General features: G+C 44.6%; 1 protein-coding gene and 1 long non-coding RNA gene across 3 annotated transcripts in view; both read right to left on the bottom strand.

Moving 5' to 3' along the window:
• The window catches only part of amot (angiomotin), a 54,752-nt gene extending 47,642 nt beyond the window's left edge, over positions 1 to 7,110 (bottom strand). The window contains exon 1 of the mRNA XM_086131429.1: positions 6,903 to 7,110. The gene's annotated coding sequence lies outside the window, so the exon portion shown is untranslated. The remainder of the gene's footprint in view (positions 1 to 6,902) is intronic.
• A 9,275-nt stretch (positions 7,111 to 16,385) lies between these two features.
• Positions 16,386 to 17,076, bottom strand: LOC147193444 (uncharacterized). Of its 2 annotated transcripts, none has more exons than XR_015103088.1 (3): positions 16,860 to 17,076; positions 16,677 to 16,790; positions 16,386 to 16,590 (listed from the first exon to the last, which is right to left on the bottom strand). It is a non-coding gene; the product is annotated as an uncharacterized LOC147193444 (long non-coding RNA). The 2 variants fall into 2 exon arrangements; XR_015103089.1 differs by having other exon boundaries at positions 16,572 to 16,590; positions 16,689 to 16,790.
• Between the last annotated feature and the right edge of the window lie 7,843 nt (positions 17,077 to 24,919).

The raw sequence follows: 24,919 nt of genomic DNA, 5'->3' as shown, positions 1-24,919 counted from the left end.
TTTAGCTTAAAAGCAGCACCCACTCGACACGACCGAAGAAACGTGTTCGCTTTGCCGTTTTCATTCATCAGATTCGAAACGAAGACGTGTAAGCGACTTTTTATTGGCGTGCGTTTTACTGTAATTGCGAAAGATTTTAACTTTATTCACTTACGTCGTGTAGATCATGGCATCGAAACGTAGAAGAACTGTAACAACTGGAGCGGAGCGAGTGAAATGCATCCGTTTGAGCGAGGCTGTACACAAAGTTAAAAAGATCCAAGAGACACTTGGAGTCGGAAAGACGCAAATCTACGAAACTTTAAAAAACAAGGCATCGATTCAACTCCTGATGACAAGCCACCATCCAGCAAGGAAGCAATGCAAATGGCAACAAAAATCCTTCAGTATGCACAAGAATTACCAGACATCGGTGATCAACGGGACAGTTACTTGCAACTAGCAAGAAAACTGTATGACACGCAGGCAAACATTGTCATAAACCAAAGAATGCATCCAACAAAACAATCCAAAATACTTTTTTTTTCCCCAAGACAGAAAAAAATTAACATTAAAATACTGTACGTATTTTACTGTTGTGATTTTTTTTTGGATACACCTGTATTGCAGTTTTTGTTATATAAACAGTTTTTGGACAGTATATTTTTGTATTTTATTGATTGTGTTGTTACACGTGCATTTTGTCAACATACTTGCAGGTTCATAAAGGACATGTACCATGCTCATTTCCCAAATGAGGAATTTCTGTTATCAGGACAAATTGGACAGCGCAAACACGAGTTTGTACTAGAGAATATTTACTGTATATAGCAGAGTATATTTGGTATATATATATATATATATATATATATTGGTATATATGGTATAATTTTTAATAGTCCGGCCCACTTGACATCTACCGAGGCTGTATGTGGCCCACAATGTGAAATGAGTTTGACACCCCTGCTCTTGAGTATAACCAAAAAGTTATGCAATGATAAACGATGCCTCTTATCAAGTTGGAAAGACAAATGTGGAAATGTCATAAGAAATGATGCAGAAAGAAAAGCAAGATGGAAGGAACACTTTGGAGAAGTTCTTAACTGAAACAACACCAACAAACCCAGGAGATGTTGAGTATACCAACTTTCCTGAAATGGAAATTATTGACACAACCCCAATAGGTCAAGCAGATATCAAGGATGCGATCAAAAAGTTGAAAAGTGGCTAAGCATGTGGTATAAATAATGGAACTCCAGAGTTGTTAGAAGTGTTTTTATTAGTTTTGGGGCATGAAAAAAAATTAATGGCAGTGGATGGCAACACACATTGGGGTCCATTGTAGTGGATGATGCACATCTGTGGTATTAAGATTAATTAATATAAAAGAAAACAAAATTTGAATGGCTGTCCACTCTGGTAACCGCTGTCCCTGAAAGGGTTAAGGAACATTCCTGAACAATTCATTAAGTTGCAAGCCTTTCATTCCATGAACTTCATAGACTTTGATTCAGTCCATAGGGACAATCTGTTGGAAATAAAGAAGCCATACATTCTCGGATATCCGAGAAAATCATCAATATTCAAGTTGGCAAATACAGACGCCACGTTGCAGTTATTAGATGACGGAGAACCATCAGAATGGTTGAATGTGAAAACAGGAGTCGGGCAGAGGTGAGTGATGTCAGGATTTTTGTTCTGAATTATGACTGGGTGATGAGGCAGACCACCCGAAGGTAACAACACTGGAATTACATGGAAAAAGATGTCCAAACTTGAAAAGCTTGACTACGCAGACGACATAACCTTGCTATCATCCAACCACTCAAAATTGCAAAGAAAAATCGATGAGTTGTCCAGACATGAAGCAAGAAGAGGATCAAAGAGCAATGAAAAGAATGAACAACAGAAAGGTAGTACAGTAATCTCTCGCTTATCACGGTTAATGGGGACCAAAACCACGCGCGATAAACGAAAATCCGCGAAGTAGCGACAAATTAACATATACAGTAAATATTCCCATCCCCAGAATTCTATGAAAAGGAATATCCTTCACCCGTAATAAAAACCTATGCATTAACATTTTGACTATGATATTACGTGTTACCGGAACTTGCGTAAGCGGGAATTCCACTATCCGTAACCCGGATGGAGGCGTAATGCTGCGGGAGCTTAAATACACGCAACGCCCACCCGATGCGACGGAAAAGACACGACGCTGAGACAAGTTTTCACTTCGCGTTTTTCGATCATCAGATTCTAAACGACGACATGTAAGTGAGTTTTCGTTGCCGTGCGTTTTATTGGAATTGCGAATGATTTTAACTTTATTCACTTACGTCCTGTAGAACGCGGCACTAGCTTAAAAGCATCACCCACTCGACACGACCGAAGAAACGTGTTCGCTTCGCCGTTTTCATTCATCAGATTCTAAACGAAGACGTGTAAGTGACTTTTTATTGGCTTGCGTTTTACTGTAATTGCGAAAGATTTTAACTTTATTCACTTATGTCATGTAGATCATGGCATCGAAACGTAGAAGAAATGTAATGACTAGAGCGCAGCGAGTGAAATGCATCCGTTTGAGCGAGGTCGGACACAAAGTTAAAAACATCCAAGAGACACTTGGAGTCGGAAAGACGCAAATCTACGAATCTTTAAAAAACAAGGCATCAATTCAACTCCTGATGACAAGCCACCATCCAGCAAAGAAGCAATGCAAATGGCAACAAAAATCCTTCAGTATGCACAAGAATTACCAGACATCGGTGATCAACGGGACAGTTACTTGCAACTAGCAAGAAAACTGTGTGACACACAGGCAAACATTGTCATAAACCAAAGAATGCATCCAACAAAACAATCCAAAATACAATTTTTTTTCCCCAAGACAGAAAAAAATAAACATTAAAATACTGTACGTATTTTACTGTTGTGATTTTTTTTGATACACCTGTATTGCAGTTTTTGTTATATAAACAGTTTTTGGACAGTATATTTTTGTATTTTATTGATTGTGTTGTTACACGTGCATTTTGTCAACATACTTGCAGGTTCATAAAGGACATGTACCATGCTCATTTGTCATCAGGACAAATTGGACAGTCCGTACTAGAGAATATTTACAGTATATTAAAAAAATGCCCCACGTGTGCCTTTGCGCTTGAGCAGAGGGCACTAACACACACACACACACACACACACACACACACACACACACGCCAGCGATCCTGCAGCTTGCAGCAGACGTGTTTATGATTAGTCAATTAAGACAATTAAGGATGAAAGAGACCTGCTTTTGTCCTTATAAGCCTCCTCGATCGCTCTCTCTTCTCTGTCTCTCTCTTTCTCTCAGCAACACCCATCCACTCACCGGCTCGCCCATGTGTGCACGCACACACACACGTGCCCCACGTGGACCTTCCGCGCTTGAGCAGAGTGCGCACACACTAGCACGCATACTAAACAACACTAAGACACTGATTTTTGCGGACTTCAAAAAAAAAATATATATATATATATATATAGTATATTTTTATGAATGTTTGAAAAAATCTGCGATGCACCGAAGCCGCGATAAACGAACCGCGAAATAGCGAGGGATCCCTGTAGCTGTAAAGTGAGAAGGGAAAGTCATTGAAGATGGGGATGACTTCACCTATCTTAGTGCCAGTGAAAGTAAAGAAGGTTGTGGAGGGAGTACTGGTTTTCAAAACTGCATCAAGTGGGGAAATGTAAGCAGTACAGTAGGAAAACAAAAGTAAACATTTTCAAGCACTTGTATGACCAGTTATACACTGGTTGTCAAAGCACAAAAGTGACAAATGTATTATAGTAAATGACTGTATTAACTTGGCCGCGAGATGGGAAAGGAATGCTGGAAGGCCAACAGCAACAGGGAGAAGGACAGTTGAAAAGGAAAGAAAGGATGGGGAATTGCGAACACGGGTGCAGCAAGGATGTGTGCTCAAGAATGGGTCAAATAGAACAGTTGTGCGGGCGCCTTCTGTGCCAGGATGCATGAAGAGGATCAGTAGGTATGGTCCATCCATCATTTTTCCGATCCACTTTATCCTCACAAGGGTCGCGGGGGCTGCTGGAGCCTTACACAGCCGTCTTCGGGCACTAGGCGCGGGACACCCTTAACCGGTTGCCAGCCAATCAGAGGGCACACAGAGACGAACAACCATCCGCGCTCACACTCACACCTAAGGACAATTTTTCAGTGTTCAATCGGCCTGCCAAGCATGTTTTTGGAATGTGGGAGGAAACCGGAGTACCCGGAGAAAACCCACGCAGGCCCGAGGAGAGCATGCAAACTCCACACAGGAAGGCCGGAGACGGGATCGAACCCTGCACCTCTGCACTGTGAGGCCGATGCGCGAACCACTGGACCACGGGCCGCCCTCAGTCGGTATGATGTATGCAAAATTTCGCATTTTCATGCAATGTTCAGACCATACATACAGCATAACTTTTCATGGCAAACAGCAACAATTTTCGACGAGATCAAAAGAACTGCTATTATGTTAAATATTCAAATGAAACATCCGTAGGTTCAAGGCAATCTGATAAAATCTCAAGGAGGATTTTTTTTTTAAATGTGACCTTGATAAAAGGCCTAATTTTTTTTTGTGTGTAAATGTTAGTGAAACGTACAAATGGGGCTGTTAAAAATGCGTTAAAAATTTATAGGGGCACTACTGAGCCATTTTTTGAAAAAATACAGAGTAACACGTCAGGATAATATGAAGTGTCGCTGCTGATTTTGAGCAAAAAGGGCTCAAAACTGTCCAGATGGTCATTGCATGCGTAGTTGGCTTGACCACAAGTTTTGTTAATTAATTGTACAATGGTTATATGCCTGAGTATTTGATTGCCTGCTTGCTTGACCTTAACCTCTTGTTTCAAAATTGGTTCAATCAATAATTTAAAAAGATAAATACAGTACATAAATATATAACATATAATCCATGCATTTTCAAATCCTCTTATCCTCACAAGGGTCGCAGTGTGCTGGAGCCTATCCCAGGTGTCTGCGGGCAGTAGGTGTGGGACACCCTGAACTGGTTGCCAGCCAACCGCAGGGAACACATAGACCAGTGGTTCTTAACCTGGGTTCTATCGAACCGTAGAGGTTCGGTGAATCGGTCTCAGGGGTTCGATGGAGCCTCTGCCATGGAGGTTAAGACAACACTTGATTCAACGTGCCAATTAGTTGTGACATGGCTGCTTGGCCATCACTGGCTGCAGATGATCACATTACATTGCTTGTCCAATCAGTGCTGCGGGAAATTTAGTTCGCTCAGTAGTCAATGTCTGACTGTCGTGATAGTTTTTATGTCATGAATTTGAGAAAAGTCATATTTTAGTTTTTCACGGATGAAGGGTTCGGTGAACGTGCATATGAACTGCGTTCTGTACCTCTAACAAGGTTAAGAACCACAGACATAAACAAACACCCATTCGCGCTCACACTCACACCAAGGGACCATTTAGGGGTCACCAACCATTTTGAAACTAAGATCTCCTTCTTGGCTACTTATTTATGCAGAGGGCTACCAATTTGACAGTATGCATTTTTGAAATAAATTAGCAATTAACTACCTTGATATGTAATAATTAATGATTAATCATTAATGATATTCATTTCTGAGAAGACACTGATCACATTAGCGATTTCTCACAATAATTATGAAACATCAATTTGCCACACTTTATTATAAATATCTGCCACATTTTGAAATGATCGAGACTACAATATTCCTGGAGAGTCACAATGTCTAATCACACGCTATTTTTGGAATAGGCCTGCGGGCTACACATGTAATCCTTGAGGGCTCCCTGTTGCCCGTGGGCACCATGTTGCGGACCCCTTATTTCGAGTGTTCCATTAACCTGCCATGCATGTTTTTGGAATGTGGGAGAAAACGGACACGCTAACCAGGCGACCACTGGGCCACCCTATATGATATATAATAAGTAACAATCTAAAACTGTAAAATACTTGAATGCAGAGGCAATTAAGAACAATATGATGAGGAATTTTTACGTTTACTTGGTTTCAAAGACACAGACAGCTCTCTGAAGGCAATCATTACTCAAATGTGGCCCAAAATAAATAGAGAATGTGATTTAACTGATGGTTGACCATTCTGCTTTTGCTGCTCAACAAGCTTTGTGCGAGTCATGAAAGAAGAAAAAAAGCCATTTTCATGATTTCTATGCATAGTTTCTCTGAAAATGTTCAATTCCAAATGATACTTTAGAGAGTACAATGGTGATTGTTACACCGAGTCTGTGTGTGTGTGTGTGTGTGTGTGTGTGTGTGTGTGTGTGTGTGTGTGTGTGTGTGTGTGTGTGTGTGTGTGAGTGCACAAATGTAAAATCATAAACTATCAGAAAGACTAAAGTTATCGAAATCTGGACAAATATGCAAACCAGAGAGTGGCGGAAAAGGTTGACCCTGTCGTATTCCAAGTTATAATTTCTCAAAATAAATGAACTATCCTTTAATGTCAAAGAAAATACATGTGGCTTGAACGTGGTCGTGAAGACAGCATTACCATCCTTACGGGCACTGTGCCCCCCCCCCAACACACACACACACACACTGAAAAACCAAAACTCGATTTGATCAAGCCGCTACTGATAAGCTCTCAGCAAATATTCAGCTCAACTTCATCAAGTATGGAGCCTCTAACAGTTTACTCAGACGGATTAGAATGGAATACTCACCAGTTGAGTCATAAACTTATGCAAGCATCACCGTTAACTTCTTAACCCATTTGAAAAGTTATGCCTTCGCTGTCCTTTGTTCGTACGGGACTTTGATGCGAGTTGTATATACTTTTTGTTCCCAGGCAACAGACAAAACTAGCAGACTATTATAACAAACAATGAAAAGAAACTTCAACGTTTACCTTTCGATTACGTCCTTGCTTCTTCAATACGTCTTCAAGGAAACATTATTTGCAACTCTAACCCGTTACCGCGAGACTCAGGCTCAGTATCAAAAGACTAACACAAATGATACGAGCGATCGACTGTAAGACTTTTAATTAGTTATTTTTCCCCCAGAAAACACAGAGAATTAGAATATCGGATTGGGAAGCATTTTCTCATTTTCCATAAAAAGGAAGGCAGGTCATGCAGCAGGAAGTGCGCCCCCTCCCATCCGGTACGCGACATAAAAAAGAATGCTGCAAATGTCGCACGCGCACACAGAATCAAACACAACTACGACTGTATATTTTTGTTCATTTTTTTAATTACGGTAACATTTAGATGATTAGGGTCCAAGCGGTTTCCTTGTCTGTCGAAACTCTTATTAGGGCCTGAGCAACGAATGCGTATTATTATTATTATTATTATTTATTTTTAGGGTTTTGACAAAAATAAATCACATTTTTGTGGACCCAAACATAGAAGAAAACTCATCAAACTTTGTACACTCATCAGCCCTGGTGAAAATTTTGACATTTTAAAGTCATCACAAACGATGAAAATAAAATGGCTCTGTAGCGTCACCGAGATAAAAAAAAAATTAATCCTGGAACGTCTGACCTAAGCCAACTAAAATTGGCAGGCAGGTCTAACACGTCGAGATGTCCTTTGTAGCCATATAAACCAAAAATAAACCAAAGTCAGTTTTGAATTTTTGATTGTCTACAATTTGCCTATTTTTACCCATTTACCTGGGTCAAACTTTTTCACTCTTGTCTTATAGGATTCAAACGATTGATTTCAATCTTTGGCTATATCATCTAAAGACCTGGAACAACAACATGGACATTTTTTGACTTTCAAAAATACTACATAATTTAGGCGCAGCATCAAAATGTGCGTTTAACACTATTTCTTTCGCCACAAAGGAGGAAATGCTGAAGCACATTCTCCCCCTCCCAAAAAACAAACTTGACATGTGTCCAGTATAGTCATGTCCCGAAGACCATTATAATAATATTGAGTTCTACATATAACGCCACCTAGTGAAGACCAGAAATGTAATTGTTATATATTTTAATGTACTGCACAAAATGAATACCACTGAAAATTTGGTCATGATCAAGGCCAAATATTGTGAGTTTTCGGTGAAGAGCCTTTACAGTGTCTGATGATTCACCAAGTCAAAAAAAGGTTGCTGTAATTTGACCCAGATGATCCAATCTTTTCCAAATTTCACTTATTTAATTCAAGTCAAGGCCTGAAAACATCTACAAACTTATTTTTCATCTTAGCAATAGCGCCACTTACTGGATAAAGGATATAGAGTGCATGTAAAGGTTTTGATCGTAATTTTTTTTATCTTAGCGTGTTATTTTCATGAAGTATTGTTGCAGTGGCTATGCTTAACAATGCTAATTTTGAGGGTCTACACATGCACGAAAAACCATGAAACTTCGCACACACATCAGGGCTGGCAACGTCAAATTTTTTTTGTTGTGCGAAATGGCTCAACAACACACCCTGCAATTTTTGTTGTTCGTGTCACCAAGATCACAGAAATTTTGGAGGGATATGTAACAGCCCAAGACAAACAAAAACTCAGATGAAGCCACTTGCTAAAGCAAACAGAAAGGCTGACATTTTGAATTTTCTTTAATTTTTATACAAATATTTGGCTTTTTACAGAGATTACATTTCAAAAAACTCCTCTGATATATTTTATCGGATTGTATTTAAGCTGTGGGTGTTTCATCCTCAGATATTCAAGATGACCAGGAAAAAAGCATTTTATTTCACCTAAAACTGTTGCCATGAACACACGCTGTTCGCCAAGAAAAAGGACACTGATTTTAATATTTTTAACATTGATGAAAACATAAGAAACTTTGCACAAGCATTACACCTTGCAAAATAATCAATATTATATTAGTTGTTTGTGCAGTTTAAAAAAATAATGGGTTAGTTGTAGCCCCTACAAATTAAAACAAAACAGCTCCGGTTGAACATTTCCCAAAAGACTGACCAAAAGTATATATATATACTGTATATATATATACAGAATGCAAAATCTGTTGTTTCTTGACCTAGCCGATTCTATCTTGTCAATATTTCCCACATTTGATCAGGCCTGAAGACAGCTATGAACTTATTTTTCATCGGACTGGAAGTGCACCTTCTGGGTAAAGGAAATGCATATCTTGATTTTTTTTTATGGGTTTTTTCCCCCCGAGTGGGATAGCCATATCTACCTTATTATTGCTGGGAAAAGTGTTCAGGTTGATCCATCCATTTTCTAATCCGTTTATCCTGTCAAGGGTCGCGGGCGTGCTAGAGTCTATCACAGCTGTCTTTGGTCAGTAGGCGGGGTACACCCGGAACCGGTTGCCAGCCAATCGCAGGGCACACAGAGACGAACAACCATCCGCGCTCATAATCACACTTAGGGACAATTTATAGCAGGGGTGTCCAAATGCGGTCCTCAAGGGCCGCTCCGCTGTGCTGCCTGTTTTTCATCAACGTACCTGATTCATTTGATGAAGATCGTTCTCATGCTTCTTCAGAGCTTCATATGATCATGTTTGCATCCCTTAGAACATTGGCATTGAACCAACCAAAAGAAAAGGACAATTTAACACAACATAAATAAGACAATTACAGTAGACAAAAGACAATTAAGTCACAAGTAATTTACCACTGAATATTAGTTAAGCACCAAGCACTGCACCGCAAACAATCACAATTTTGTGAAATTTAAAGTGAAAAAAAATTGTCTTCAAGCCCCTTCAATTAACAAGAATATAAAAATATAGACAACTTTATACCCGTAGCAACTTCTGGTTTTCCCTGTCGATCTTACAAAGGACCTCAGTAAACCTCGGGCCGTTGCCATGTAGTTAGCGGAAATTCCTAGCAGCATTCCGGTCTGCCCAAATTACGAATTACGTGTGTGTGTGATGACACGTTGCAGCTACATCATCTAATGACGTGACTGCGCCCTGACAGACAGCGGAAGCCGAATTGAAGTGGATGAACCACAAAGTGCCCTGCGATTGGTTGGCAACCGGTTCAGGGTGTCCCCCGCCTACTGCCCTACTGGGATAGGCTCCAGCACCCCCCGCGACCCTTATGAGGATAAAGCGGATTGGAAAATGAATGAATGAACCACAAAGTGACTTAGTGACTGTTACTTTTCGTTATTTTTGCCCACCTAGCCATGACATCTACCTCTTCAACTCAAGTTTGCCTGTCAATAGAAGTGGCACAATTAGTCTGAGCTCATAGAGTGCAACATTTTACAGAAGTTGGACATCGCTCGTTAAGAAACAGACCCTTACCTTCCATCACCTGCTGTGTTCACTGATTTAATCAAATCGACTTTGACAGAATTCACACCACACGACCTTAATCATTATGATCACATAATGATCATAGTGCTGTATTCTCTTACACTGGAGCTGATTTAATAGCATAAACTGTAAAACGTCTGGACACATACAAGGCTGGGTCTCTGGAACGAGATGCTTTCAGGTGCTTCCTTTCATGAAAATTACAGATAATTACAGTTCAGGATGGACCCTACCTACTATTCCAAGCAAGCACACCCATGGCCCTGGTTGAGGACAAGTGGTTCTGAAAATGGATGGATGGCTCTAGAAAGGTGATATTCAGAGGAGCTGTGAATATATAACAGCGTGATCTCATCCCCGATCTGGAGGAATTCATTTTCCGACTGAGGACCAGATTTGAAGTTGCAGATTTTCATCACAAAGACTTCAGACTCTGCTGCAAACTGCTCCAGTGAGAGTTAGTGGGAACAGTCTGAAGAAGCCAACAGTACCACATCATTTGCAAAAACCCGAGATGCAATACTGAAGCCACCAAATTGGAGCCCCTCAATGCCTTGGTTGGCCTAGAAATTCTGTCCATAAAGGTTATGAACAGAAATGGTGACAAAGGGCAGCCTTGGCGGAGTCCAACTCTCACTGGAAACTAATCTGACTTATTGCCAGTTATGCAGACCAAACTTTGACATCAGTGGTACAGGGACTCAACAGCCCATATTAGGGGGCTTGGTACACCATACTCTCGAAGCCCCCACCCACCCACAGAACTCCCAGAGGGACATGGTTAAACGTCTTGTCCAAGTACACAAATTACATGTAGACTAGTTGGTGAACTCCCATGCCTCTTCGAGGACCCTGCTGAGGGTGTAGATCTGGTTCACCATATTGCTGCTCCTGAATCCGAGATTTGACATCCCGATGGACCCTCCTCTCCAGCACCCCTGAATAGACCTTACCTGGGAGGTTGAGGAGTGTGATTCATCTTTAGTTGCATGTTCTTGAAAAGGGGAATCACCACTCCAGTCTGCCAATCCAGGGTCACTGTCCCTGATGTAGATGCCATGTTTTAGAGCAGGGGTGGCCAACCAGTCAGAGACTAAGAACCAATTTATTTACTGTGTTACTGCAAAGAGCCACATCATATTGTCGTGTGCAATTTATTTACTGTGTTACTGCAAAGAGCCACATCATATTGTCGTGTGCCCTGCGTCACGTTAATACATCAATAATTAGCTTAAGAATAAATAGTCTAATAATAATTGGCTCAAGAGTAAATTCAGCCATACAGAAATGAAAGTGGATTCAAGGGCTCGGAGTCAAAATTGGATCTTGCCCACTAGAGAGCGACACAGACCATCAAATTCACCCCTTCAAATAGTTCGGTCCAGAGATGTTTGATCCTTTTTATTCAGTTGATAATGCTTTGAAAAGCCTTACAGTTGCCTTACAAAAAATTGGTCGATGTCAAATAATGCTAGAATGATTGGTATCTAACTTTAATGTTGAATGATACAATAGTATGGTGATACTGTAACTGAGGTTTTTATCCAAAGAATGATAATTGTTTTTCTTTTCTTTTTTTTCTAAGAATGTTGCAAGAAAATAACATGGCATTATTCAGATATATACAGCTTTTGTACTACAGTAGATATGTTTGAAACGGCTTTATGGGTTCTTCAAATGCCTGTGAATATTATTTTTTGAGATAATGTCACATGATGAAAAACAGACAGGTTCATTAACTTCCAGCGAAAATGGGTAGTAAAAATAACTATACACAAATTACACGGCCTGTGGGCCGGTGTCCAACTCCAACAACAGAGCAGGCACGGAGGGATTTTTTTCCTTTTTTCCAACTCTCTGCCTCAGCCGAGAGTAATTGGACCCAGCATGGATTATTACATTTTTCCTTTTTCTAAAATGTTTATCTCAGCTAAGAGAACAACTAAAGAACAAGCACGGACACTTGCTTTTTATTCTTTTTATTTTTCTTTCCTTTGAAAAGAGGATTTTTTTCTCTATGCTGTGAAAAATGCCTTTCAAGATTAGGATACCACAACGCTGCTATTTCGGTAAGAAAAATAAGAACCTATTTTTGCCCTCTCTTGCCGCGAGAGAGAAACTAACCTAATGATTTAAATTCTATTTCATATTCTGGTCTTTAATAAAGACATAATTTCCGATTTTCAATGTACATGTAAGTTGAGGGGTTCGTTGTTTTTAGTGGATAGCTTGTAGCAACGCCACTTGAGCTAAGCGCGACTCAGCAGTCAATAATCAACTGCTCTCTGTTGTGTGTGCGTCTTTTGACTCAACCAATCAGCACTGACGCAACGGACTTTACACATCAAAGAGCTTTGATTTACCACACAGGCTAATACTGTATAGCCTAGCCACAACAACAAAGGCATCTGGCCCGCATTCGGCATGAAGCTGGCACAGCTGGCCTTGTGTCGGCACTGGCATAATGCATGTGGGCCGAACACGGCCCAGGAGTGGCAAAGGAGGCACTGGCTTGACTCTGGCAAACCAGATGTGGGCCAGTTGTGGAGTGAAGTATTTGGGCCAGAAATCAATTTACAACTCCAGCCCATATATGGCCAGCCAGTATTGAGCCACCCTTAAATGCAGTTTCAGATTTTTTTTTCTACACACAGACTTGTTTTACAATTGCAGACCTATGCGGAATTCCATTCATCACACACACACACACACATGCGTGTGCGCGCATGCACACGCATTTGCACACACACATTCTAATTCTGGTGCACACTCGCTAGTGCGCACACACAAATTAAACGTGGTCAAGTAAGATTATGTTGTTAAGGTTTACTGGCGTCAGAGAAAGAAGGTACAAGTACAAGTGTAAGCTTTTGTTAAATTGTTAATTAATATCATTTTATATTTGAGCATTATATTCTTTTATGTTACAGTTACCTAAACTATATTCTGTTTAATACTTTCTAAAATATTCTTATGTTGCTTGCATCTGATTGGCGAAGGAAAGCAGGAAGGGTGGTCGTTACCGGAAAGAGGGGTGTTCGTTCGAGAGTTACGAGGCAGACGTTAAAAAATAAAAAGAGCTGTGTTCAAACGAAGTCCATCTCCCCTTTTTGCCCATTCCGAACATAGAGCAATCCATCCAAAACCTACGAACCCCTCAACTTACACAAGTTTTGAATTTCCGTGATTTTTTTCCCCCTCGTACGTACTTTAATATACAACAGTCAAGTATTGCTACACTCCGATACAGTAGGTGGTGATGCACCGCAAATGTTAGCTGCCACCCACCAATTAAGAAGAACAAAAACAAGAACAAGAAGCAAGAAACAGCGCTCGCGTGCAGCCTCACATGGTGGGATGCCTCCAAGTGGCTCTTGGGCCCCTGACGCGGCTAAATGCCCACCAGCCGGCGAGGAAGGAGGTGGGGTCTCACCGGAAGGTGAGCCGCCCAGCGCTCGCCCCACCGGAACGGAGGGGAGTGGGAGCAGCCGCCCCACAACCCTCCTGAAACAATAATCAGGCGAGGGCCCTGCTGGGGCCCTCACTGGGTGTGAACCTCGTGAGGCACTAGCCCAGTCTTCCTCAACTGGCGGACCGCGATCCGCGACCGGACCGCCGACCTCCTCTGTCCGGACCTCCTCTGTCCGGATCCTCGGCAAATTGTATAAAATAAAAAATTATAAAGTGATTTTTACGTTATACATTTATTAATGTTTGACTAACTGGAGACCCTGGCTGAGCAGGGCATGTCGGCGACAACGATGCGCTGATTGGCTCCTCTGAACTTAAGGTGTGCCCATACATAAGCGTCAGCATATACGATGCGCTGATTGGCTCCTTTGAACTTAAGGTGTGCCCATACATAAGCGTCAGCATATACGATGCGCTGATTGGCTCCTTTGAACTTAAGGTGTGCCCATACATAAGCGTCAGCATATACAATGCGCTATTGGCTCCTTTGAACTTAAGGTGTGACCATACATAAGCGTCAGCATATACGATGCGCTGATTGGCTCCTTTGAACTTAAGGTGTGCCCATACATAAGTGTCAGCACGCGTCTATCCCAATACACAAGCATTCAAAATGGATGATTGTGTCAGGAAACAGACGCATGCGCGACGCCACAGTGTGCTCACAGCTTCAGCCCAGGAGAGCCGCACACAGACAATTAGACAAAACGAATCGCGGGAGGTTTCGATTGTGTGCAGTTCTGCTGCCGTCTACCCGGGGATCTTTGCAGCTGTTTAACAGCAGAACACCGCAACATGGTAAATGAACATCACAATGGCGTCCTCAAATAATATTTGCATGCCTCAGACCTTGCATGCATTCACCTATAGTGGAAGAACAGCACTGCACATTCCTGTGCTCCCTTGTGTCAGTATTTTAAATGGTTCTTAACTCCTCTTCTGATATATTTTTTAAGTGATTTCAGAGGGGATGTGAAAAGGGGAATTGTACAAATGAAAAGGATATTTTTGTTTTCATGTTTAGTATTTATTTTGGTAAAATGAGTATTTTGTTTTGCTTTTGTTAAATTAAGGGGGAAAAAGACAACTACTGTTTAACAAAGTTAAAGTAAAAATGTCATTTCCCTAAAAGGGCTATTTCTATTATTAAGCAGGCACAACTTAACAAAATAAAATAGTTCCTCTGCCTCAACACAATACCTCTCATTATTTGCTGTGTACTGGCAAAGTGAATAATTGTTATTTTCATGCACCCCATTATTGGTTGTGAGGAGTGTTGATTTGTATAAGCTTGGCTTGACTATACTAAATGGGCATATAGCTCCCCATGACCGTCTTATTAAAAAAAAAAAAAAAAAAAAAAAGTGGACCTACAGCATTTCTAGTTGAGGACCACTGCACTAGCCGATTGCCCAGGAGGAGGAGTAGTACAGCGCTCGCAGTTATCGACGACGCTCTTTACCCACAGTTGCCTATGCACGCTCCGGTGAGAAATCCAGAAGAGACGTGGTGAGTAAATTTATTTCATGCTTAGGTTAACATTTGTCCTTTGACAGTTACAATACGAAGACAATTCTGTCTATAGAGTGTAGCCTGAATTTTGAAGGTAATAATGACGATTAACATTATCCCGGAACTCGGCGTGACTGCGGTCAAGCTAGCCTCCACTCGCAAAATCGAAGTCAAGTGAGTCGCCACTGCGATTGTCAATACTGTGCATTACGGTAATCTGTCGCCAGCGAGTGGCGTTGGCCACCTTCAAAATAAAAGCGTATCCACTAATGCATAAACATCATTTGTTTGGGTTAAAAGAAAGTAATAAAAATATGACGTGCGTCTTGATGGTGGTGCGGTTGGCTGCCTGGAGGGAGGAGCCGCTAGTCGGGTGATGGCACTCTGCGGGGGACGGAGGGACGACGCTGACATCGGCGGCAGAGTCGACCATGAAGCGTCGCCCAGACGTCTGATCGCAGACGTGAAGGATGTGGCTCGTAGCAGAGATATCAGGAGAGTTGAGTGACGTACTCACCTCCTGGCCGGTCCGTTTCCCGCCCTGGGAGGGGGAGCGCTCTCAGCTGCCGCCACGTCCGTGACTCATTCTCTTTACGGCTGTGGCTTCGGTCCTTGCTACGGCTCCGGAGTTCGGCTCGTAACGCCCGGATCTCGTCCTGCATGAGGCGCTGCATCACAAGGAGCTGCTGGAAGGTATCCATGTCGGCCATGTCACAGATGGAGAGGAGTGAAGTGGGAGAAGAAATCCAATGGGGTAGCCACGTGAGGGGAAAAAAATTCGAAGGAGAGTGTTCGTGGTTCGGAAAAGGGCTGGCTCGCCACTAAAGAGATTCTTGGTCTCTTTATAACCAGACTGGCTAAACCCCGGTGGGACGAAAGAAGACGTGGACTGGAAGAAATTGAGCCACTGATTTCAAGAAAGAGAGAGGCTCGCATTGCATGGCAGAACTGCGTTTCCTCCAAGAGACTTGAAGAAGCCTACCGGGCGGCCAAGAGTGAAGCACAGAGAGAGATCCGGAGGATCCAAAATCAATGGTGGGTCAACTTTGCCCACCAAATGCAGAGTTTCGCTGACCGTCACGATACCAGATCCTTCTTCGAAGCAACGAGGAAGATCATCTGTCCGGCTCACAGTCCTCCAATGGCTGTGAAGGCAAAGGACGGCACAATCCTGCAGGAAAAGGAGGATACTCACCAGCGATGGAAGGAGCATTTCATGGAGCTCCTGAACCGTCCGACATGTGCAATAGACGGCTTCCTCGATCCTGTCCCCCAGCTCCCCGTGCAACACTGGATGACGGAGCTGCCGACTCTCCGGGAGATCTCCGGAGCCCTGAGGAGGATGAAGAAGAACAAAGCTGCTGGAGTCGACGACATCCCCGTAGAACTTTTACAAGCTGGGGGTGCACATCTCCTAACCCGCCTCCACACCTTCATCCTTCAATGCTGGGTCGAGGAGACGGTGCCTGGGGAACTGAAGGACTCCGTCATCGTCACGATATTCAAGAAGGGCGACAAACTCGACTGTGGAAACTATCGTGGAATTTCCCTGCTGTCAACTGCTGGAAAACTCATCTGTCGTATACTGGCCGACCGACTCACCTGTCTCGCTGAGCGGGTTCTTCCGGAGTCCCAGGCGGGCTTCCGTCCAGGAAGGGGAACCGCGGACATGGTGTTCTGCGCCAGACAGCTCCTGGAGAAGTGCCGGGAGCAGCGGAGGGAGTTCCACGCCATCTTTTATGATCTGGCCAAAGCGTTTGATTCTGTGCCCCGAGCAGCACTCTGGAAAGTGCTGGAACGTCAAGGCTGCCCCCCCAAATTCATATTCATTCAAATTCAAATTCATCCGGATGTTTCACGACGGCATGAAGGGTTGCGTCCTGACTCAGGGCGAAACGACTCCCCCATTCCCGGTTCGGACCGGAGTCAAACAGGGCTGCACGGTGGCGCCGACTTTGTTCTGCCTTTACATCGCCGCGCTCATCCACCACGTCACCCCTGTCCAGGAGCACGGAATCACTCTACGCTACCAAACTGAAGGGTCGCTCTTCAACCTCAGCCGTTTGAGGAGCAGGCGGGGGACCATGGTCACGACCGTCAGCGAACTCCAATACGCTGATGACAATGCTGCGGTCTCCAACTCCTCCGGGGGCCTCCAGCTCATCGCGGACGGCTTCGCCGCGGCGTACAGGACCTTTGGCCTCTCCGTCAACACCAAAAAGACAAAGACCCTCCACCTGAACCATCGTCCACCCCAAATCACCATAGACGACGAACCCATCGAGCAGGTCTCGGCGTTCCCTTACCTGGGCAGCATTATCCAGGAGGACACCGGCCTCACGGAGGACCTCACCTACCGTATCCAGGCAGCCCACACAGCCTTTGGACGCCTCGGTCGTCGGGTCTTCAGGAATCACGCCATTTCCACCAACACGAAGATCATGGTGTATAAGTCTGTCGTCCTCTCGACCCTTCTCTTTGGCGCCGAATGTTGGACCCTCTATCGGAGCAGCATCAAGAGGCTCGAGAGGTTCCACCAAGGACGACTCCGATCTCTCCTCAACGTTTCCTGGGAGGAGAGAGTGACTAATAATGAGATCCTCACCCGGGCTGGCCTCACGAGTATCGAGGCCATGATCACCCTGGCCCAACTGCGGTGGGCCGGCCACGTGCAGCGGATGAGCAACGACCGTCTCCCGAAGCAGCTCCTCTACGCGGAGTTGCTGGAGGGCACCCGTCCTCGCGGTGGCCCGAAAAGACGATTCAAAGACCAGCTAAAGGGTCATCTTCAGCGGTGCCGGATTCCCCCGGCACAGTGGGCTGACCTGGCCGCGGATCGGGCGGCCTGGCATGGGGCTGTGCGGGGCGGGGTCCGGGTCCTCGAGACTCGACGCGTCGCTGCGGAGGAGGACCGGCGAGCGCGGAGGAAGGAGAGGGCCCGGCAACCGCCCGGCCCCCCAACCCACTTCTGTCAATCCTGCGGGCAGGGCTTTCGGGGAAGACTGGGCCTCCACAGTCATCGGAGACACAAGCACCAGGAGCCGTCGCCTTGTCCTGGGGGCCGCATTCCTCGATAACGAGGGCCTTCACCGACCGACCGGACAGGACAGCTATTGTTGGTAGAAAAATATATACAGTATATTTGGACAGAAAGAGGAAAAAGGAGAGAAACATACAAATATGACTGGAGAGCGTGTCTGTCCGACCTCGAGCGCCCCAGTCAGCAAAATTGGTCTGGCCCAGCTCTGGGGCAGACACGGCACGTACACTCGACCCACATACCTCAATGAATGATGGTCCTGCAGTGGCCCATATCTGGCATCCATGATGTGGGCCGCATCAGGCCCAGATCTGAGCCACATTGTATAACCATATCTGGCCCTACGCTGGGCCAGAACAAGTTCCTGATATCAGCCTTAATTCAACCTTAACTAAGCCACATCTTTCATGAGCCATATTTGACCCACATTTTTTTTTTTAAATCTCAAAAATGACTGTTATAAAAATGTTTATTGTCATAATTTGTGAACCTCACATATAACTGCACATACACTGGAAAATGCACTTTTCTTTATTTAACAGTGAACACAAAGTACAAATTAGGATGCAGCTTGCTCTTGAATGGCATTTTTCTATCCATCAAATTGTTGTGCTCTCCATGCCCTCTTTTCTTCTCATGCTCTCCTTTCTGTCATCATCCCGATCAGGAGCCTGATGTAGCCATCTTTTGATTGTGACATTGATTTCCTGGTCTGAGGCCCAAAATGTTGCTGTTAGGTCTCACAGCAGCTGTAAGAACTGTAAGAAAACAAGGATGGCCAGTGTGTTAGGAAAACAAACATTTGTACATGTCATGACCAATGAATGGTCAGTAAAAATAAGCCTTGAAATTTCTTAAACTAGGTGTGACACTGTGGGGCGGAAAATTTACCACCAAAAACTAAACGTGAATAACTTTTAAATAGTTTATACCGAATTTGAATTACATTAATTGAAGTTAAGTGGCTCGGATAATGGATGGAATTGTATATTTTACTCTGAATCATATTGAATAACTGAATCTGAATCGTACAACTTGAATTTGAAAGGATAGATTTTTTTTTTGAAACTGTATTAGATCCTCACTGAAAATTAAATTCTGTTTATTTTCATATTCAGTCTTACAAATACAAAACTTTTCATTTCAACGTCAGATTTCGTTTTTGAATTGAGGTAATAAATTTTAAATTAACTTTATGGTCAAGTATGAAGTATCGGGTTTGTATCGCAGCAAACTGAATAAACATTAATTTCATTGTATTTCAGTGCAGAAAGGGTTCTTTTTTGGCAGTACCTCTGACTGTTCAATCACATATATTTTCACAAAATTCATATGCATACGGAAACTGTGATGCAGCAGGTTCAGGCCCAGGCTGCCTGTGACGTAGCTGAGCGGTTTATTTTCAAAATTTGCGCGCTTCAGTCTTGATTTAGATACAGCAGGTGACAATTTTAGAAAAAAATACATGTAAATAACCCTTAAATTGTAGCACAATATATTTTTAATATTTCCCTATGCCACTATAAAGAAGTCATATCTGTGCTTGGAGCACGTAAACCCCCCACGCGCCACTGCGGTCAAGCCAGCCTCCACTCGCAAAATCGAAGTCAAGTGAGCCTCCACTGCGATTGTCAGTGCTCTGCATTACGGTAGTCTGCCGCCAGCGAGCGGCGTTGGCCACCTTCAAAATAAAAGCACCTCCTGCATAAACGTCATTTGTTCGGGTTAAAAGAAAATAATACAAATATGAAATAAGTAATTTCTTGGCTGTCAGCTAACGATACGTTCACCCCGGAAGAACAAGAACTCTCAGAACAGCACAAAAAAGCATTCTCAAGTGGAGAAAATAAAGTCAATGGTAATTCTACATCAATTTCACCTGATATTAAAAAAATAATAATAATTAAAAAATCAATCTGGGTGATTGCGCAACCACACCAGGTTGTCGACACACTCGGCCACCCCAGGTATCCAACCTCAGTACTGGCATTCAGATTGAATGTTCCATTACCAATTAAAATGCCTCTCAAATATGACATTTTGAGCTCCTCTCCTAATTTCAAAAGATTCTTAAAAATGAATTTCAGTTATCCCTCAATCAAACCAGACCTGTAGGACACTAGAGCACTCCAGGTATCCAACAAGACAACCCTAATTCGGATCTGATGTCGGCCTCTGAAAAGTGACAAGATGGCCTGCTTTCTGACATGACCTGCATTCTAACATGTTGATCTTTTCGCCCATTTTTAGAACATCCTAAAAGAAGGAATCCTACTAATCCCTCAGCAAGACCAGGTCTGGGGCACACTAGAGCACCCCTGCTCTCCACACAGACCACTTTCGTCCGGATCCGATGTTGCATTTTGAAATAAAAGGCCTCTGAAAACTGGCATGTTGACATGATTTCTGACAAGTTGATCTGAACGCCTAACATGTTGACATTTTAGACCGTTTTGAAAAATTCTTGAAAAACGGAATCCTTGTTATCCCGTCAGGGCTCTAGGTCTGGGAATAACTACAACACTTCGGCAATCGAATCTGACCACTCGTCCAAATCCGATGTTGCATTTGGGAATAAAAGGCCTCAATCTCTTCCCTGAGCAACTGGCGGCTTTCAAACGGCTCAAGGACCTAGTTGGCGACGCGACGCTCCTCGCCCACCCGAGCCCCAACAACCAGTTGTCTCTGATGGTTGACGCCTCCAAGGATGCTATTGGCGGTCCTCCACGACGGCCATGACGGTAACTTCCGCCCAATCGCCTTCTTCTCGAAGAGCCTCCAGCCTGCTGAACGGCGCTACAGCACCTTTGGTCGCGAGCTGCTTGCTGTCTACCTCAGTGGGAAGCACCTCCGCCACTTCATCGAGGGCGTTCGTGTCATCGTCTACACTGACCACAAGCCACTGCTCTCCACCATTCCATCGGCCTCCACGAACTACCTGGAGCGTGAGATCCGGCACCTTGACTACCTCTCCCAATTCGATTTGGAGTTCCGCCACGTCAAGGGTGCCGACAATAACGTCGCTGATGCTCTCTCTCGAATTGAGATCAACGCGATTCAGCTCCCCGACGGCCTCGATTTCAACGCAATGGCAGAGGCTCAGGCACGTGAGGGCCTGGCTAACCGATCCAGCGATCCCGATGTCATCTCCGTACCCGTCCCCAACTCCAACCGAACCCTCCTCTGTGTCCGGACCAATGGTGTCGTCCGACCATTGGTCCCCGACTCACTTTGACGCAAGGTCTTCGATTCCCTGCACAGACTCTCTCACCCAGGAATTCGCGGCACGACGTAGCTGATCGTGAAACGTTTCTCCTGGAAGGGTCTGCAGAAAGATGTCAGAGACTGGGTCCGCAGCTGCCTTCGGTGCCAACGTTCCAAGGTGCACCGCCACACGAAGTCGCCCGTCGGCACCTTCGACATGCCTGATTCTCGCTTCAGCCATGTCCACATCGACCTGGTCGGACCCCTTCCACCGTCCCGTGGTTGCCGCTACCACCTGACCTGCGTTGATCGCTTCACCCGATGGTGCGAAGTGATCCCTCTTCCTGACAGCAGTACCGAGTCCGTCGTCCTGGCCTTCCTCCAACACTGGGTCGCTCGTTTTGGTTAAACGGGGAACCATCACCACCGATCGTGAAGCCCAGTTCGAGTTGAGCCTCTTTAGTCAGCTCTGCACCTTCCTCGGGTGCGAACGACGTCGGACTACCGCCTACCACCCTGCTGCCAACGGAATGGTCGAGCACCTTCATCGCCAACTGAAGGCCTCCCTGATGTCCTCCGACAACGCCAAGCACTGGGTTGACAACCTGCCACTCGTCCTGCTTGGTATTCGCTCCACACTGAAGCCAGACATCGACTCGTGTCCGGCGGAGTTCATATACGGTGCGACGCTGAGACTGCCTGGTGAGTTGTTCAACGCAACCGAGCCAACGACAGGTGCCGTCAACGACCTGCTTCACCGCTTGCGTCAGTTCGCGAAAAGCCAGCAGCCCAAGGCGCCACGAAGATCCAACCTGTCGGCGCAAGTTGATCCTGATCTTCGGACCTGCACTCATGTCTTCCGCCGCTGTGATCGAGTGTGGAAGTCCCTCGAACCACCTTACAACGGTCCCTTCCCCGTCATCGCTCGAAGGGACAAGACATTCAGACTCCGAATACACAGGCGTGAGGACACCGTCTCCATAGACCGACTCAAACCGGCAGTCGTAGAGCAGCAGTTTCTTCGCGAACGAACAGCGACTTTCGCCAACAACACGAGTCCGTCCTCTCCCGCCCTTCAGTACGCAATTCCCTCATCGACAGCAGCTGCCACATTACCGGTTCCGACAACCTCAACTGCTGCCCTTCCTGTGCCCACTTCGACCGCGACATCATCCACAGCAGTTTATTAAAAGGGGGGAAAAAAAGATATCTGCACCGCAGCACGTTCGAGAACACAACTCTCGTAACTTAAATCACTTCCTGCTTCTCTTACTTTAGCAGCCAATCAGAACCTATCAACATAAAAACATGTCTAAGCAATTAAACAACAGAATATAATTTAGGTATGCTTAACATGAAATAATATGATGCTCAAACATAAAATGATAATTAATAATATAACATAAGTTTACATACAGAAAATGGGCGTGTTAGGCGCAATTAATCTCCAGGCTCATCAAAATAGACTATTATTTAATCACATTTATTGATCCCATCATTTGGATTCTAAGATACATCACTGCAATGATTTTGTGATGCTCATGATTACTGTGGATTCATTGTGAGTCGCGGGTTTTACGGTTGATTAATGAATATTATCAGAATGATTGTCTTTTTAATAAATCTTAGAAAATGTATTAATGTCTACCTCAGTCATTTCATGATTTGATTCATGCACCACTCAACCTCCAATAATGAATGAACGGCTGCAAACACGCATTAACCTGATGGTTAACCGGGTCGCGTTAACCATCTTTGAACACGTTACCTAAAATATTTTACTCTGGCGCAATAAACAATCCCGAATGATCCTCACAAGGATTACTGAACTTTATCTGGGTGTAATATCAATGGCAAGAGAACAAACATGAGAAAGAGCTGTCGTAAAAACGAAACGGCCATTTTTAACCTCCAATTCTGGAACGGCTACTCTTGGACAATAAATGGAGGCGGACCGGGTTGGTCTCGAAAAAATAAAGGCAGTGACGACCCAGGCGTGTCATTCTCAGCATCGGTTTATCGGAGTCCCCGTCTCCCCGTGATTCTGCATTGGAGCAGGTGAGGAGGCTCACGGGGGGTTCAGTTTTTCTCTTGTTGCTTTGTGCCTTAGTGGAGGGAATTTGTGAGGTTTTTTTTCTATTTTGTTGTCACATAAAAGTACAAAGACCTCCAAGTTGAGAAAATATATAACTAGGGACAAAATTCTAAATAGATGTGGGATTAGGTCTAAGAAGAAGTCCAAGATGGCGCTCGAGTAGGCAGCCTTCGGCAAGTGCTCTCATGAGCCTTGCTTTTTTTTTTTTTTTTTGTGTTTGTTTTGTCACTTTGTTTTTGTTGTTGCGCCGTGTGGACCGGAAGTGGATTGTTTTTCAGCATTTTTTGGCCACAACATTCATCACGGAGGAGAATCGGTGCTTGGTGGTTGTGCCTTCTCGGCAGCATGGGTGTACCAGCACTGTTTTTGATTGGGAGGAATGTTGGGGCCATTTGACTGTCATTGCTGGACAGATCTGGGGCGCTTGTGTTTTTTTTTCAGCCTGTAATGGGCAGCATTTTACACAGCCCCACTTTGTTCAGCGGAGAGATCGGTGCTGTTGGACGGTCTGCGGCTGGATGGATGCAAGGCGGGGACCCTGGCGGTCCGATCCTCGGCTGCAGAAGGTAGCTCTAGGGACGTGGAATGTAACCTCTCTTGCAGGGAAGGAGCCCGAGGTGGTGTGCGAGGTAGAGAAGTTCCGACTGGATATAGTCGGACTTGCCTCCACACATGGCCTGGATTCTGGTACCAGTTCTCTCGAGAGGGATTGGACTCTCTTCCACTCTGGAGTTGCTCACGGTGAGAGGCGCAGAGCAGGTGTGGGCATACTCATTGCCCCCCGGCTCAGTGCATGTACATTGGGGTTCACACCGGTAGACGAGAGGGTTGCCTCCCTCCGCCTTCGGGTGGGGGGATGGGTCCTAACCGTTGTTTGTGCATATGCACCAAACAGCAGCTCAGCGTACCCACCCTTTTTGGAGTCCTTGGAGGGTGTGCTGGAGAGTATTCGGCTGGGGACTCCCTTGTTCTGCTGCGGGACTTCAATGCTCACGTGGGCAATGACAGTGAGACCTGGAAGGGCGTGATTGGGAGGAACGGCCCCCCTGATCAGAACTCGAGTGGTGTTTTGTTATTGGACTTCTGTGCTCGTCATGGATTGTCCATAACGAACACATTGTTCAAACATAAGGGTGTCCATATGTGCCCTTGGCACCAGGACACCCTAGGCCGCAGTTCGATGATTGACTTTGTGGTTGCGGAACTGTCAACTCATCACCACCTGGTGGTGAGTAGGCTCCGATGGTGGGGGAAGATGCCGGTCCGTCCTGGCAGACCCAAATGTATTGTGAGGGTTTGTTGGGAGCGTCTGGCGGAATCCCC

Source organism: Hippocampus guttulatus, chromosome 15 (assembly GCF_054856545.1).
Source record: "Hippocampus guttulatus isolate MCC_2025c chromosome 15, RoL_Hgut_1.0, whole genome shotgun sequence".
Lineage (NCBI taxonomy): Eukaryota > Metazoa > Chordata > Actinopteri > Syngnathiformes > Syngnathidae > Hippocampus > Hippocampus guttulatus.
The sequence above is the reverse complement of the archived record's forward strand: the minus strand, read 5'-3'. Positions and strand labels throughout refer to the sequence as shown.